Source organism: Cricetulus griseus, chromosome 7 (assembly GCF_003668045.3).
Source record: "Cricetulus griseus strain 17A/GY chromosome 7, alternate assembly CriGri-PICRH-1.0, whole genome shotgun sequence".
Taxonomy (NCBI): Eukaryota; Metazoa; Chordata; class Mammalia; order Rodentia; family Cricetidae; genus Cricetulus; species Cricetulus griseus.
Window position 1 is genome coordinate 66,383,296 of NC_048600.1, and position 17,429 is coordinate 66,400,724.

Sequence of the window (17,429 nt, forward strand, 5' to 3'; positions counted from 1 at the left end):
AACCAACTCCTACAAGTTGTCCTCTGATCTCCGTACACAGTGATGTGTAACCCGCGTACACAGATGTTAAAAAAATAATTGGGGGCTAGAGAGATGGATCCATGGTTATGAGCTGGTACTGCTCTTGAAGAGAACCCACATCCACATCTGAAACTTAACAGTTGTCTGTAACTCCAGCTCCAGGGGATCCAGTGCCTCTCGTCACCATGGACATCAGCTCTCACATACATACACATGCATAATTTTAAGATAAATACATTTTTTAATTAAAAGCTTGAGACTGAACTTACAAAACTCATTGTTGGACTTGAGTATTTTAAGAAAATATGCATAATTTTATTTTAAAACAAAAACAATGCCATATTAAGGGATACCAAGTAATATTTTGAGGCTTGTACATTGTTTAAGTTGAAGTATGCCTCAGGTATTTATCATTATGATTGGAGGCATTTTACCTTCCTTACTCATGCAAAAGGCTTTCCCTTTTCTTGGCTGATTATTTATGTGTGTGGTGCCCACAGACACCAGAAGATGGCATCAGATCCTCTGGGGCTTCTGAGTTGTTGGCTGCTGGTGTGGATGCTGAGAATCAAATTTGACCTCTGGAGGAGCAGCAAGTGCTCTTAACCTCTGAGCCATCTCTTCATCCCCTCCTGTCAATATATTGAATACTTGCTGGTTTTAGTGGGTGTGCTTTGAATGGAAGTATAATATCTGTATTCTGGTTTTGTTTGTTTCAGAATGACCTAGCTTCATTAGAAACAATTATTTCTGTGGTATGTCTAATGTTAAGAACCTCTGCTTGGTTTGGCATGGTGACACACTTCTATGATCTCAGCACTTGGGAGGCAGAGGCAGGTAGGTAATCTCTTGAGTTCCAGGCCAACCAGGGATACATAGTGAAACAGTCTTTTGTGGTTTTTGTTTTTGTTTTTGAGGCAGCGTCTTAATGTGTAGCTCTGACTGTCCTGAAACTCAATATAGACCAGGCTGGTTTGAACTTACCGAGATCGGATTGCTTCGGTTTCCCAAGTGCCGGGATTAAAGGTGTGTATTACCATGCCTAGCATGAACCTGTCTTAACAATAAAGAACCACTGCTTGTTTGTCAACTACAGTTTTGTGGTGATGGTGGTGTCTTTTGGGGTAACAGTGGCTTTACTAATGTGTTCCTAGATACAGCCAATAGTTTGATAATAGGCTTAGTTTTGAAGTGGATTCTTTTCTCATGACCTAACCTGCTTTTTATTAACTTCTTAATCTCTCATAGTTCTTTGACTACTTTTAACCTTTATAAACTTAAAATTTTTTTTCATAGTTGTGCCTATGTTAAAAATAACCTTTGTCACCCAAGCATGATGGCACACACCTTTAATTCCAGCACTTGGAAGGTAGAGGCAGGCTGTTCTGTGTTCGAGGACAACTTGTGCTACAAATGAGTTCCAGAACAGCTAGGTCTTTTACAAAGAGAAACTGTCTTGAAAAAACTAAAATAAAAATAACCTGTGTCAATGTTATAAATGCATTTGAGCATGACTAGTAATGACCATGCCTCTTGTCAGTCTACTCTGTCTTTGTATGTTAGATCTGTGAAGATATTGTTTCATTGTGACATTTTCATGTGTATGTGTGTGTGGTGTACTTTGGCTCCATTTTCCTTTCCATTCTATACCTTGATTGTGTATGTTGCTTTCAGTAATGACTTGCTTTTTTGTTTTTGTTCTGAGACATACATAAATACTACAAAAATACTGAGTTCATTTTGTGTTGACAATTTTGGCATATTTTAGGCTTTTCTACATTTATTTATCTTAGTGTGTGTATGTATGTGTGTCCATGTTCTTGTACATGTGTGCATGTGGAGGTCAGAAGATAACTTGGGAGAGTCTCCTGAGGAATCAGATTGGTAGGCCTTTGGGCAAGCACCTTTTACACTTTTTAAAAGATGGTAAACACCGATGAGATTTCATTCTGTGTGTATGGCTGTTTTGCCAGCATATACATCTGTGCATCATATGCATGCCTGGTGCCCATGGAAGCCAGAAGAGGGTGTGAGGTTTCCTGGAAATGGAGTTAAAGATGGCTGAGGCCAACATATGGGTGATGGGACTTGAACCTGGGTCCTCTGGGAAAACAGTGTTCCTAGCTGCTCAGCTGTCTCTCAGCCCCACTGTTTTTTGTTTGTTAGGTTTTTTGGGGGGGAGGGGGTGTTGCTGCTTTCTTGATACAGGGTTTTTCCTGTGTAGCACTGGCTGTCCTGGAACTCTCTGTAGATCAGACTAGCTAAAAATCAGATCCACTTGCTTGCGCCTCCTGAGTGCTCCATCACTGCTGGGCTGGTTTTGTCTTTTCATCCATTCATCCAGTCTGACTTACTTTGGTTTGGGGCACTGAAGATTCAACCCAGGATCTCATGGGACTAGGTAAATGCTGTGCTGCTGTACTATACTGCCCCAGCCAGTCTTGTCTTCACTTTATTGGACTATTCCCATTGGGATTATAGTGGAAAGGTCTACTAACCCCTATCGTGTTGGTCAAGTCCAATCATCTAGTTCTCATGTACTCATCTAACTGTGCTGCCCTGTTGTGCTTCTGTGGGAACAATTCCTTTGTCTTATGCACTGTTGACTTAGTTTTTACATATGCCTTTGTGTTTGTTTATCTTATTCTGTTTCCAGTTGGATGAAGGATACCTGCTGGCTGTAGTGATCTAGGTTGCCTTTTGTTTTTTGACAGCCTGAAATGCTGAGTGATGAGATCTGTTCGGATTCGTCAGTTTTCATAAGTGATGGGATTCTCATCTTCTGTAGTGTATGGGGTCGGTCTTTCCTGCTGGTGGGTGAAATTCTAAATGCCTCCTATATGTGGGCACACCTGCACCTCCCCAGGAGAGGGGTTTCTACTCATGAGTTTTGTCTTTGGAATATTTCTTGGCATCTTCTATATGGGTCAGACCTCTGTAGGGTTTTGGTTCAAGGCCCTGACTGTCCTTGAACTCAAGACATTTGTCTGCCTCTACCTCCCCTGTGCTGGGATTAAAGGCGTGCTCCATCACCACCTGGTGTGGGTTTTGTTTTTTTGTTTTTTAATGTGTCTGAGATCATGATCTCTTCATCGCCCTCTTTTCTTACTGTCTGTATGCTTTCTTACCAACCTTACCTTCAAGCACCTGACCTCGTCTAGCCAGCTTCCTCTCTGTTTAATTCTGCTTTATTTTTCAGACATGGGCTCAATAGAGCCCAGATTTGCCTCTGTATTCATTCTCCTAACACAGCCTCTCAAGTTCTTCAATCTTTTGTTTTTAATAATTTTTTTTGATAGACCTCTCTTCAGAATTCCTTATCCTGAGTTTCATCTAGCTAAACATCTGGAGTAGAACTTTATTCTGTGCATAGATTCCCCTTCACTGGTCAGTGATGAGTATATTTTGACACATTGAGTACTGTATTGGTACTTCCCTATAGAGCTCCCAAGTTGGTACTTTGTAGGTAGATAGTGATGTCTGTGGGATTACTCAGATTCCTCCTGATCTTGTGAACAGTATGGTGGGAAGGGATATGGAGGTAGTATGTGGTTCTGCACATACAGGTGGTGGTATGTAGTCTTACGGTGTCTTCCTCTGTGGGGTGGATGTCCAGCAGTGGGTCTTGAGCCCCACCCCTCCCTTCCTACTTACTAGCTGTCCCCACTTGAGTACAGTCATTGGCTTGGGGTTTTATGGCCCCTCGTCTTTAAAATAAAATATTTGACGTTGGAGTAGAGCAGTGCATTTGTTTTATGTAACTGAATAACTATTCTGGCCTAGTCTCAGGGATAGTCTGTCATGTTGGGAAGGGGACAGTGGTTAGGGCTGCCCTATCTATGGCAGCAGGAGTGAGAGTTGGCTGTCACATGTCAGCAGAGAAGGCAGATGCCTTGAAGGCCTGCTCCTGGGACTCACTCTGCCAGGCAGGTCTCACAACCTCCCAGAACACAAGTTAGGACCACATATTCATTAACTTGAACGGAACATACAGATCTGTCCATAATGGGTGGTGTGTAGAACAAGGTGAGGTCTGGGAGTAGAGCTGAGTGGTCGAGCTGCTGCTTAACATACCAAAAGTGTATGGATGCAGACGATAACAAAAGCAAGCAGGAGTGAAAAACACCATGATACCAACAGCCACAACAGGAATGGTTGGCGCAGAAATGACTGCTAAAGGACTACAAATGAAGATGAGAAGAGGAAAGCAAAAATAGAATACTCGAAGGGAAAAGAGAGTTGAGTGAAAATTAAAAAACAGGCAGCAAAGGGGATATGATCACAATGTGTTGTACTCATGTATATAATTCTCGGAAAATACTGTCCAGGCCCTATATTGCAGGTGATGCTCTAGTTGCTGCCCAGCCCAGTACCCTCCTATACTATACTCAATAAACTTTTTATAAACCACCTCCTGATATTCTGTGTCACACACTGCCCCTACTGTGGTGGGCAAGCAAGGATGACTTCACTCCTGCCAGTCTTGTCTTGACAATCCTTCCTTGTCTTCTGGCTGCTGGCAAGAGTAAAGGCTAGGGAATATTCACCCCATTGTTGTCACCATTTGATTGATCAGTGTAAGTGGTGGGACAAGGGCTGGCTGGAATACTTTATGGTGTCCCTGTTAACAGCTGAAGTTCCCTGGGTTGGTGCCTTCAGGAGCCCTCAGAGAAATTCATGGACCTAGGACGCCATGGTAGGGTCTTGTGCTTTCCACCACCCACATCTGTAGGTGGGTTTTAAATTACCTGTTTGTGGGTGGATAAGTTTGTACACAGGAGTGCAGTGACCAAGAGGCCAGAAGTGGGGGTGGTATCTGCTGGAGCTGGAATTAAAAGTGGCTTGTGAATAGTCATGTCCTAATTCAGGTCCTCTGCAAGAGTAGCAAGCACTCTTAACCACCAAGGCGTCTTTCCAGCCCCACCCCAGTGTTTTCTGTGACTCTGCATGGAGTTTGGGGTGGCTCCTCTACCCCTCTGCAGCAAACTTGAATAAACCTCATGATCCTCATCACCACACCACACTTTGACACCGAGTAACAACTGTCTCCACAGTTCCCAGTCTAGCCAAGCTGAAGACTTAATGCTTGCTGCATCCGTGTCTGTGCTCCTTTCTCTCCACTGTCTCCCTCTTCCCCTGGCTCTGGGGCTCTGTGGGCTCAGTGCTGATGCACTTTCTCGTCCTTCCAGAGACAGCCAGAGTCTCTGTGTGTCACTTCTCATGCAGTCATGAATGTGTGTTTCGCCATCACAAGTAGCTGTTCTCTGTCTCAACTCTGAGCTGCCAGAAGCTGGAAGACTGTTTTGAAGTCCCATCTGTGTTCCTTTTTTTAAAAAGATGGTATCCCTGGCTGTCCTCAGAGTCACTATGTGGCAGAGATAGGCTTTGAATTCCCAATCCTGCCTCCACCTGAAACAAGCTGGGATTAGGATGCCACTACAACTGGCCTCTCTTGCATGTATATTGATGTATAGATAAATTATTGTGGTGTGTATATGTATGTAGGTGATCCACCAATGTCAGGGTCTCACTATGTAGCCCTAGCTGGCCTGGGAATTGTTATGTAGTACAGGCTGGACTTCAACTCACCGAGATCTGCTTCTGGCCAATTGCTGGAATTAAAGGCATGCACCACAACAAAAGGCCTTTTCTTTTCTTCAAGGACTGATGTGTTCCTGAATGCCAGTATCCGTAGAGGCTAGAATGTTGGATCCCCCTTGGAGCTGGGGTTATAGGTAGTTGTGAGCCTCCAGGCATGGGTTCTGGGAAATGACTCCTGAGGGACTGTGCAAGAGCAGTCAGCACTCATAACTGCTGAGCTATCTCTGCAGCCCCTCTCATAGGTGTGGTAGGTCTTTTGAGTTCATCTCAAATTCTGGGGGTAGGAGGTAGCAGAGCACTAGGCTGCAAATCAGAAGCCAGCACTTTAAAAATAGGCCTGGTGGTATGTGAGTTTTTCAAAATGAGACTGTTTGCTTAAGCCACCTAGAAACACTGGGACATTTCTGTCTTCTGCCTGAGCGGCAGATGGTCCTGCACCATTTGCTGCTTCAGAAATGCAGCCTAAGTGATTTGTAGCTTCTACCAATACATCTGCAATCCAGAAGTCACAACTGGCATAATGAACCAGCTCACACTGGTACTACATGCTGAAGGAAGAATCCCCAAAGAGGGTTGAATTGAATGCAGAATAGCCAGAAGAGCAGTGATACCACATGTTTGGTCCTGAAATGGCAGCTGAGAGTGAAGACTGCATAGCTCTGAGCTTTCCATGTGCCCGACATTTTGTGTGGCATGCTTCAGGTGAGGTGTCTCCATACAGGTGAGAACAGTGAAGGACCTGCTGCTAGGGAACCCTGGATCCCCTGGACACACCTGCTCAGAGTGCTGGAAACTGATCTTAGGTCCTGTACAAAAGCAGCAAGTCCTCGTAAACAGGGAGCCATCTCTCCAGCCCCTATCCTAATTTAAATGTGTGTATTTGTGCGTGCATACACCCAATGCATGTACATACTGCACGATAAGTGCAGGTGCCTGAGGAATGCAGAAGAGGGCATCGGGTTCACTGGAGATGGAGTTACTGTTGTGAGTTGCCCCATCTGAATGCTGGCCCTCTATAAGAGCAGTGTGTACTCTCTAACTTTGGGGCCATTCGCTCCACTTGTCACTGATTAATATTGCAAAGCACAATTAAACAAATGCCTCTCTCTATCCTGCCGTCATAGCTACCAGTCTCCAGCAGCTGCACCTCTAATCTTGGCCTGAATTGGACTATCCTACCAGTATACAAACAGGGCTCTCTCTATGCTCCTGGAAACACACTTCTTAAGCACCTGCCCCTTCCTGTGCTCCTATAAGCAAAACTCAAAGGAACATCTTTTATTTTTGTTTTCTTTGAAACAAGAGTTTCTCTGTGTAGCTTTGCAGCCTGTCCTGGAACTCGCTCTGAAGACCAGGCTGGCCTGCCTCTGCCTCCCGAGTGCTGAGATTAAAGGTGTGCGCTACCACCACTGCCTATCTATTTATTTTTACACTTTAATTCATAGAAGTGTTTATCTATAATGTACATCTGCGCACATGCATGTGCATTTCCCATGGAGGCCAGGAGGAGGCATCAGGTTCCCTGGAACTGGAGTTGCTGACAATTGTGAGTCACCATGTGGGTGCAGGGAATCAAACCTGGGTCCTCAGGAATAGCAGCCAGTAACCACTGAACCATCACTGCTGCTACCCCAGGCTTCTCCTCTACTCTCTCTTCTGTGATCCTGTGATCCTGTGAAGAGATGGCTAAAACATCCTGAGTTGTAGCCTCAGACCAGCTTCTCCCCTGAGTTCCCCAGCTACATAACCAACTGCCCACTTGGATGTGCCTCATCTGGTCAGCATCTCAAAATGAGTTCCCGGGGCCAGTGAACTGGTTCATTGGCTAATGGTGCTTGCAGCAAGCCTGATCACTTGACTTTGATCCCCCGAATCCATGGTGTGGAAAGCAAGAACTGATTCCCACAAGTTGTCTTCCAATCTTCAACACAAACCATGGCTCACCCCTCCTTAAATAAATAAATATAGAAGATGAGTTTCTCACCTACCCAAACTCTTGTTCTTTCCTTCACCTTTCACACAGCTACCCTTGACATCCATCTCTTTCCTTCTCCACAGTAGTCCAACGGCAGGACTTCTAAAGCCATCTTTCTCATTATCCTTCACCTGCCCTAGCTCAAGCCTCCTAAAAAAGCCCACCTGCCACTGCTGCCCCACCTAAGGTGAACTGGTTTCACAGAGGGACAGTGGCCCAGTGCTGGAGGACAGAACCACTGGGCACTGGTTATTCTAGATAAGAGAAGCAAAGATGGGGATGGAGGAAGCTGTTCTGGGACAGCCAAGTGGCCCTCTGGCACCATCTGCTGGGCAGACCAGTGAGTGCTGGTGGTTCTGGGGCCTTAGCTAGGCTGCTAAGGCTGCTCAGCCACAGTCCCTGTCTCTGCTTTCTGTGAGCACTTGAGCGGCACCCATCGGTCCCAACAGATTCTGCACTCTGGGGCAGGGTGGAGCAGAGCAGGGGCCATTCTCTTCTGAGAAGCTCTGACTGCCTGTGGTGAGACAGCCACACCCAGGTTCAAAGTCTCACTTTTTTCTTTTTGATTCTTTGCGGTTTCACATCATGCATCCTCATCCCATCCCATCCCATCTCCGTCCCTTCATATCCACCCTTTGCCCTTGCAACCTCCCTCCCAAAAACAAAATTCAAAAGAAAAACAAAACAGACACACGTATGCACGCACGCAAGCACGCACACATGCATGCGCCTGTGCTCAAGCATACCTCAGCATGGAAGCAGTAGTGTGACAGAGTGAGTCACACAGTAAACCCTTTAGTTCATATATCTTTACTTGCAAGTGTTCATTGCCATGAGTCATTGGTCTGGTTTGAAGCCTCTGACTTCTGCTACACCCTCAATACTGGGACTCCTCTGGAATATCCTTATTGTTGCCTGTATCACAGAGATCCTGCAGTTTTGGATCTTCAGGACCAGTCCCTTTGCATGCTCCCACAGTTCATAGATGAGGTGGATGTTTGGGTGGACCCTGGTTCTGGGCCTGGATGGTAATTGTGTTGGTCAGCCTGCCAGCTTTCCTTCATCAACACAGCAGGGCAAGCTCTCCAGCATTGTCCTGGCTAGCTCACCCACTGAAGCAGACAGTAAGGCATAGAGCCAGCTCTCCTGCTCTCACACCCTTGGGGCTGGCTCACCCACACACACCCACACCACCAGGACCAGCTCTATTGTTTTGCCTAGGAGAGGCACGGGGCCTGTTCTCCTGAGTGCTGCAGCTGGTAAGGTGCAAAGCCAGCTCTCCTGCTCTTGTGCACTCTTGTGCTTCCAAGGCCAGCTCTCCCATCTGCCTCGGGTGGCAAGGGGTGGGGTGGGGGAGCATCTTACCCTCACCCAGGCTACCACATGGCAGATGAGGGGGCCGGGTCAGCTCTCTGCTCCCATGCCCTCAGGTCCGGCTCTCTCACCCTAGGTGGCAAGGGTCAGGGGATGGAGGGTATTTCTCCCTTACCCACTCCACCATATGGCAGATAAGGGGTGGGGTCAGCTCACCTGCACCCCTATCAACAGGGTCAGCTCTATTGTACTGCCCAGGTGAGTGCTGCAGCTAGTAAAGGGGCAGGGTCAGCTCTCCCACTCTTGTGACCATGGGACCAGTTTTCCCATCTGCAGTGGGTGTCGAGGGGCAAAAGGGGACATCTCTTCCTCACCCACTCCACCATGTGACAGATAGTCAGGCCAGCTCTCCCACTTTCCCACCTTCAGGGCTGGTTCACCACGGTGCTGCCCAGTCAAGCAAGGTGCAAGGCTTGTTCTCCTGAGTGCTTCAGTTGGGGGGGGGGGTGAGTTCTCCCTAGTGCTGCAGCCATCGAGGAGTGGGGATGACTCTGTGCAGCCCTATCCTCTGTCTTTAATGTTAACAAGAGCCATGGACATCAATGTTGCAGCAGGGCCATGAACCCAGACATGACCCTTGGCAGCAGCCAAAATCCAGACCACACTATGTGAAAGGTTCAGGCATTATGCTGGCCTGCCCCTGTTACCTGGCAGAACAGGCAGTACCCGGTCAGCCCAGGGTTCCATGGGAACTAAGTCTGCATGCAGGAGCAGAGGACTCCTTTAAAAGACAACCCCCTGCCCATTTATGCTCTTTACTCCTCTCTCTCTCTCTCTCTCTCTCTCTCTCTCTCTCTCTCTCTCCTATTCTCTCTATTCTCTGCTCTACCCTTCTCCCACCTATGTGCTCTCTCTGCCCCTCTCTATGGCAACTGGCCATGGCAGTCAGCCATTAACCCTGTTCCTCTCCTCTCTTAGTCTCCCTACTCTGCCGGGCCTATAATTAACTGGTTAGTATGTCTAATAGTCTCATGTCTCATCTTGCGCCTCTTCTTCATTATTTCTAATTTAAGCAAAAGAATAACACTATGGCCCCAGGTGGCAGCATAGGCCACTCAGATCTATATGACCCAGGCACTGACACAGCCTTCAGACACTAGCATGGGCCTAGGTGGAGGCTCAAACCCCAGTCATCCTCTTGGCTCTTGGTGGCAACATGGGCCATGGATATCAGCACAGACCCTGACTACTGTTGTACCAGGGACCCAGACATGTCCTTGTTAGCAGCCTGGCCATGTTGTTACCATGGCCCTGGTTGGCAGTGCAAGTCACTCAGATTGGGATCGATCCAGTGTCTGTCTGGCCCTGGAACACCTACATGGTCTCAGGTGGCAGCCCAGATCCCGGGCTGCACAGCTCTTGATGGGAATGGGGCATCGGACATCAACATATACCCTGGCTATGGCTGGACCTAGACATGGCCCCAGCCTCAGCTTGGCCCATAGAACATGGGCGTGGTCACAGGTGCACTGGGTCTGGGGTTCGGGACAGGCTTACTCTCTTGGTTCTGGTTGGGTTATGGAGAGCAGCCTGAGTGTGAATCCTTGGAGCTGGAACTTTCGAGTCATCGGTTTTTTATGTAAGTGACTTCTCCCAGAATAAAATTAACCTATATTTAACCAAGTCCTGTGTGTCTTAATCTGTGCCACTACAATATGGTACAGATGCATATATGCTAGTACACACACAAATATAAAACAAATGCTTAGATTAAAATTTGTAACATTTTATAAAAATTTTACTGTGTGTGTGTGTGTGTATGTGTCCCTGTATGTCATGGCATACATGTGGAGGTCAGAAGGCAGCTGAGCCATCTTGCTGGTACTAAAACATTACGATTTTTAAAATTTCTTTTGTGTGCATGGTATGTGTGCATGCCATGTATGCTTGTGGAATCCAGAGGACAGCATTTGGGAATCAGCTCTCTCTTTACAGCATGTGGTACCTGGGTTTGAACTTGAGCTGACAGGCTTTGTGGCACTGAGCCATCCCACCAACCCACACATTCCAGTTTTTTGACCTATGTACACTAATTTTTTTTTCTGTATCCACACATGAAACCACCACCTGGATCAAGATGGAAAAAACCTGATGTCCCAGAGCCCTCCTTCAACACCTGTCAGCGGCTCAGTGCCATCATTGGCTTCCTTCACCTTCCTTTGTGGACTTTGTTGGAATGGATTCACACAGTAAGTCATCTTGCACCTAGCTGCTTTCATGTAACATTGAGGTTCATTCATGTTCTGTTGGTTTCTCTTTCAGTTTAAAATTCTATGGCATGAATATCCTACAGGCTATTTGTGTAACAGATGGATTTGTTATTTCTAATTTTTTTTTTTTTTTTGGTTTTTCAAGACAGGGTTTCTCTGTGTAGCTTTTAGAGCCTATCATGGCACTTGCTCTGGAGACCAGGCTGGCCTCAAACTCACAGAGATCCGCCTGCCTCTGCCTCCCAAGTGCTGGGATTAAAGGCATGCACCACCAATGCCCAGTATATTTCTAATTTTTGATTCACAAATAAAGCCGTTGTTTTTCTCAGGTGTGGTCTGACCATAACCCCTCAGGATTCCCATCCTGGAAGCTCATCCTCAGTGTGGTGGTGTGGTCCTCGATGTGGTGGTGTGGAGGAGGCAGAACCTCTAAGTGACTCCTTAACTCTTGAAGTACCTAATGTGAGGTAATTAGGTCATGGGGGACTACCCTTGAAGTAGTTAATGAACTACTTCAGGGTTAACAGGGTTAATGCTGAACAGGGTTAATGCTGTTCTTGTGGAGTGAATTAGTTCTCCACAGAAAGTGTTTGTCCTAAAGCGGAATCATCTTAAGCATTTGGACCCTAACACAGTTGTTATGAATACTGAAACATAACCTGTGGTGCATGAGCACTTATTTCTACTGGACATATGTTCAGAACTGGAATTGCCAAACCACTGGGTTCATTTGTTTTTCTTTAGTACATACTGCCAATTAGTGGGGTCCACCAGTTTGTATTTCCATCAACAGTGTTTGTAAGAGTGTCAGCTTCCATGCCCTTGTCAACACTCGATACTGTCATTCTTTAAGTTTACCTATTCCAGTGGCATAAATGACTTTCACAAAACTTTTAACAGGTTATTACTGTTATGAAGGTCTGACTGATAGACGAGAAGAGTGACAGCCAGAGGAAACACCTATCCCATGTCACATGAGAAGTTTGAAGCAGGTATGCAGCAGTGGGCCTACATGATTTCTGTGCACCCGTGACTGTATGAACTTGAGACTACTAGGACACGGATATGTCGAAATGGCAGAGCTCTTATTTTACACAGTATGGGAGATTGAACCAGAGTGTGATGGTTAATGTCAATAGGATCACCTAGGAGGCAGGCCTCTAGTCAGTGGTTCTCAACCTGTGGGTTTCGACCCCTTGGTCACTTTTACAGGGGTCACTTAATCCCATCCTGCATTTCAGAGATTTATATTACAATTGTTATGATGGGAGCAAGTTTACAGTTAGGAAGTAGTTAACAAAAATAATTTTATGGTTGGGGGGTCACCACAATGTGAGGAACTGTATTAAAGGATCGAAGCATTTGGAAGGTTGAGAAACACTTCTTTAGAACATGGTCATCAGGAGCTTCCCTCCAGGAAGGGATGTTTTATCTCTGAGGAAACTGGCACACAACTGCTTAGCTTAGGTGCTATCCTCTGGCCTAGAGCACACCAAGAGTTTACATACAAAATGCCCTGTGATGGATGCCTAAGAAAGAGAATATTAACTGAGTCTGAGCTGCCAAGTGACATTTGATTGGTTTATTGTTTGGTTGGCTGATTGAGACATGCTCCCATGCATCTCTGGGTGGCCTCCAACTTCTAGTCTTTCTGTCTTCACCTCTCAAGATGTACACCACCATTTCTAGTCTTATAGTGATAGAGACTACTCAGGGCTCTGTGCCTGTTGACAGCACTCTACCCAGTTATGTTGTTGTTGTTGTTGGTGTGTGTGTGTGTGTGTGTGTGTGTGTGTGTGTGTTTTAGGGTTACTATTGCTGTGATGAAACGCCATGACCGAAAGCAACTTGGGAAGGAAAGAGTTTATTTTGCTCACAGTTTCATACAGCAGTTCATTATCAAAAGCTGTGAGGGCAGGAACCTTGAGGCAGGTGCTCATGCAGGAGCCATGGGGGAGTGCTGCTTATGGGCTTGCTCCTCATAGCTTGCTTGCTTATAGAACCAGGACCACCAGCCTAGGGGTGGTAATGCCCACAAAGGGCTGGGCCCTCAACCATTCATCACTAATAAAAAGAGTCTTCCAGCTGGACCTCATGGAAGCATTTTCTCTGAGGTTCTCCCTTCTTTGATGACTCTAGCTTGTGTCAAGTTGACATAAAACTATGCAGTGCAGAGTGTTTGCCTGCATATATGTGTAAGTGCAGTACCACCTGCAGAGGCCAGAGAGGTTACTGAATCCCCTGAAACTGGAGTTACAGACAGCTGTGAACCACCCGGGTGCTGGGAACTGAACTCAACCACTGCCAAGAGCTGCAAGTGCTTGTGTATGTGTGTGTGTGTGTGTGGTTTTTCAGACAGGGTTACTCTGTCTAACTGTCCTGGCTGTCCTAGACGATGGTCTGTGGACCAGGCTGGCTTTGAACTCAGAGATCCACCTGCCTCTGCCTCCCTAATGCTGGGATTAAAGGCGCACACCATCTCTGCTTGACACAGCAGCAATGCTCTTTTTTTTTTTTTTTTTTTTCCCTCGAGACAGGGTTTCTCTGTGTAGCTTTGGAGCCTATCCTGGCATTCGCTCTGGAGACCAGGCTGGCCTGGAACTCAGAGATCTGCCTGCCTCTGCCTCCCGAGTGCTGGGATTAAAGCGTGCACCACCAACGCCCAGCAGTGGCTGTGCTCTCTGGCATCTCTCCATCCCCCAAATCCCTTTTAAAACCCATGGAGAAGGCTGGTCCTCACAGGAATCTTTTTGTGGACTCTTGACAGTAGTGGAGACTAGCTAAGGCAGATCATCTCCAGAAACAATGTATAAAAAACAACTGCATTTTTTCCAAGGATCCTGCCTGACTCCCAGGCTCTCATTTTGCCTAGAGGTTGTATTCCGGGAAACAGGTGTAGATCAGAGCTTGTCTGTTGCACTGGAGGAGGTGGGGCTGAGCTCTGGGTTGTCAGGGTATGCCTGTTGGAGCCACAGCTCTGCTTTTCAGTTTGCTACTGAGAAAGGACCTCATCGGTTTTCTTTCCTTCCTCTCTAGCAAAAAAGGTTTGTTATTTTCAAGGTCGTCTTTGTGTGTACTCAGGTTGCTCTAAAACTCATTATGTAATCCAGACTTGGCCCCAAACTCCTGATTCTCCTGCCTCTCCTCTCTGCTAGGGTTCCATGTGTGTATCATCAGGCCTGGCCAAACAAGGGGTTTTGATTACAAGTATATGGAGAGAATGAAGAATGACACCCCAGCCTCCTCAGGGCCAATTTGGGAACACAGACACACAGACACACACACACAGACACACACACACAGACACACACACACACAGACACACACACACACACACACACACACACACACACACACACACACACAGTGGTGCCAGTTCTTTCTTATCTAGAATGACAATTAATAAACTGGGTGAAAATGCATCATTTGAGTCTACACCCTAAATCCTGCAGCCATCCTGGCTTTTGAGGGGAGGTTTTAAGGGAAGGCAAGGTTGATTCAAACAGTGTGGTACGGATCCAGTCTTTTTTGGTAAATGCTGCTGGCTTCTTACTGACAATGCATTCTCACCCATGCCCTATTAGAGAAGTTTATCTACTTACTCTAAGCTTATGAAGCACCTGAAATAGTTTAAAGTTAGTTTAAAATAGTTTAAAAATAGTTAAACCTGCTCCCAGGTTAGATTAATTACAATGAAAATGGACCCAGCTGCCTTTCCTTACAGTGGGCCAATTAATTATTTTCTTATTCACTTAAGAACATTTTTTAAACTCAGGTTCTTGCTATATAACCATGGCTGACCCAAAATTATGTAGGCCAGGCTACCCTTGAACTAAGTGCAGAGGGTGAACTTGAACTTATGGTTTTCCTGCCTCCACCTCCTGAGTGCTGGGATTACAGAAATGAGCCATCGTGCAGTTTATGGAGGTGTTGGTAATCAAACCCAGGGTTTTGTGCATGCCAGGCAAGCACATTACCCACTGAACCATGTCCCTAGACCCAGGGAATAGACTTTCAATAGACTATAGTGGAAGAGCTGTACTGCTGTGTCTAATTCATTGCAGGGGGAAAATATGTGATAATTCCTGTGAATCCATATCCAAACAGTAGAAAAAAAATATAAAAATCACCCAACTTTTGCCCCAGCTGCTTAGTTCCATTTCTTTTTTGTTTTGTTTTTTAAAGATTTATTTTTATTTACTATGTATAGTGTTCTGCCTGCATGTATCCCTGCAGCCCAGAAGAGAGCACCAGATCTCATTACAGATGGCTGTGAGCCACCCCTATGGTTGCTGGGAATTGAACTCAGGACCTCTGGAAGAACAGCCAGTGCTCTTAACCCCTGAGCCATCTCTCCAGCCCTGTTTTGTTTTTTTGAGACAGAGTTTCTCTGTGTAGCTTTGGAGCCTGTCCTGCAACTCACTTTGTAGACCAGGCTAGCCTCGAACTCACAGAGATCTGCCTGCCTCTGCCTGGGATTAAAGGCGTGTGCCACCACTGCCCAGCAAGTTCCATTTATTTTAGGCAAACAATTTCTTGTACATCTTTTGTTAAATAATTTGAATCTTAAATAGCCTAGTTGTGGCAAGGACTGAACCCAGGGGCCTGGGCATGGTAAGCTTTGCCCCAGCACCAAAATCTCCATTTTCTCCTCCAAGCATCTCTTGGTAATTCTAGTATCAGAGAAATTCTAGTATCCAGAAAAGACATATACCTATTTTGTGCCAAGCTCTGTGATGGGTTCTTAAGCTAGCTATATGACCCAGCACTGCCCAGTACTGCTTAAGATGCCCTCCATGTGGAAGAAAGGCTCTCCAGTGGCCCTTACCTAGGAGGCCCAAAGCAGGAGCTGTGAAGGGCAGGCAGTGCTGCAGAGAGAAAGCCTGAGAAATGTGGGCCTTTCATCTTCTGTCATCAGCAGTGGCACCTGGCAGACACTGGATACCATAGCCCGCAGACAAAGACCTGGTAACCCAAGCCATTGCTTGACCTCTCTGCCCAGTCTTGTCCTAGAGAAACTGTAGTCTCTGGTTTCTTTAGGAGGCCCTGTGTGGAAGTGCCTTTTGTCTTTGTGGTGTCTGGAATACTATCACGTGCTTGCTGGCTAGGTGAGCCAGGCGCCTTGGTGGGGACAGTGATGCTCCCTAGACACAGCAGGGCAGGGCAGAGCCACCAATTGCACAGTTCCTGACTTGGGTGAGGCCAGATGGGTGCTTTTAGGCCTCTCCCTCTTTACTGCAAAGCTGTTTCATCCTAGCGACCTTATCACAGCCTTCTGTGAGCTGCTCACACAGCACAGTCTGTTCAGGCTGGGCTTGACTGCCCTGGTTCACTACTAGATCCCAGCACTGGCCTCACCTACAGGGTTGAGTGCATGGTTACACAAAGAATGTATTCTCACATTATACATATTACGATGTTTTCATTTTCTAGGCTTGGAGCTTCGTTAACACAATGGCTATTTGGGGTCTGGAAGGCTCTTCAAAGGTCGAGGGTAGGAAATAAATGTTTAAAAATATCCAACAAGGTAGTGCATGACTGTAATCCCAGTGCTGTCACTCGGGGGTAGGCAGCCTGGTCTACATAGCAAGACCGGTCTCAAAACAAAACACTTCAGGCCTGCAATCCCAGAGCAGGGGGTTTTAGAGCAATTTGGTTTACATAGTAAATTTGTGGCCACCCTGTACTACACGAGACACTGTCTCATCAAGACAAGACAAAACAACAACAAAAAACTCTTACAATCAAACAGGCAGGGTGTGCTAAGTCAGGAGTATCCCAAGTTCTTAGGCCTGAAGTGACACCTGGTCTCAACATGCCGTGAGATTTTTTTTTTTTTTTTTTAAATTAGCATCAGTGGAGTAAGGTTCAAATCCCGAATTCCTGGTGGGCAAACACAACCTCACCTCTTTGGGTTATTAGGAGAGTAACGAGGTGAATCTGTTAAGTGAAACACACATAAGCCGCTTTTGCGGTTTGTTGTTTCCAGGCTTTTCAGGGCTGGCGTCTTTCATGCAGTTCAAGACAGCCCCTGCCTGAAAGACCCTTAGGGTCGCGTTGGTACCTCAGCCGCTGCCGGCGTCCGCACTGAAGGAGAGCATGGCGCTCTCGAGGGCAGAGGAGAAAGGCGGAAGCCCCTCCTCTGCCTAGCCGCCCATCCACCCGATGTCCCTCAGCATCTCTCCCGCAGGCCTCTGCAGCGCTCAGGGTCTGGCGCGCCGCCCTCCGCCTACCGTCAGGCGATCTCA

The 17,429-nt window shown here is 46.5% G+C and overlaps 1 long non-coding RNA gene across 1 annotated transcript; it reads left to right on the forward strand.

Moving 5' to 3' along the window:
• Positions 1 to 10,764: 10,764 nt before the first annotated feature.
• On the forward strand, positions 10,765 to 12,461 carry LOC118239126. The gene is made up of 3 exons (XR_004770684.1): positions 10,765 to 11,160; positions 11,511 to 11,648; positions 12,082 to 12,461. It is a non-coding gene; the product is annotated as an uncharacterized LOC118239126 (long non-coding RNA).
• The last annotated feature ends 4,968 nt before the right edge of the window (positions 12,462 to 17,429 follow it).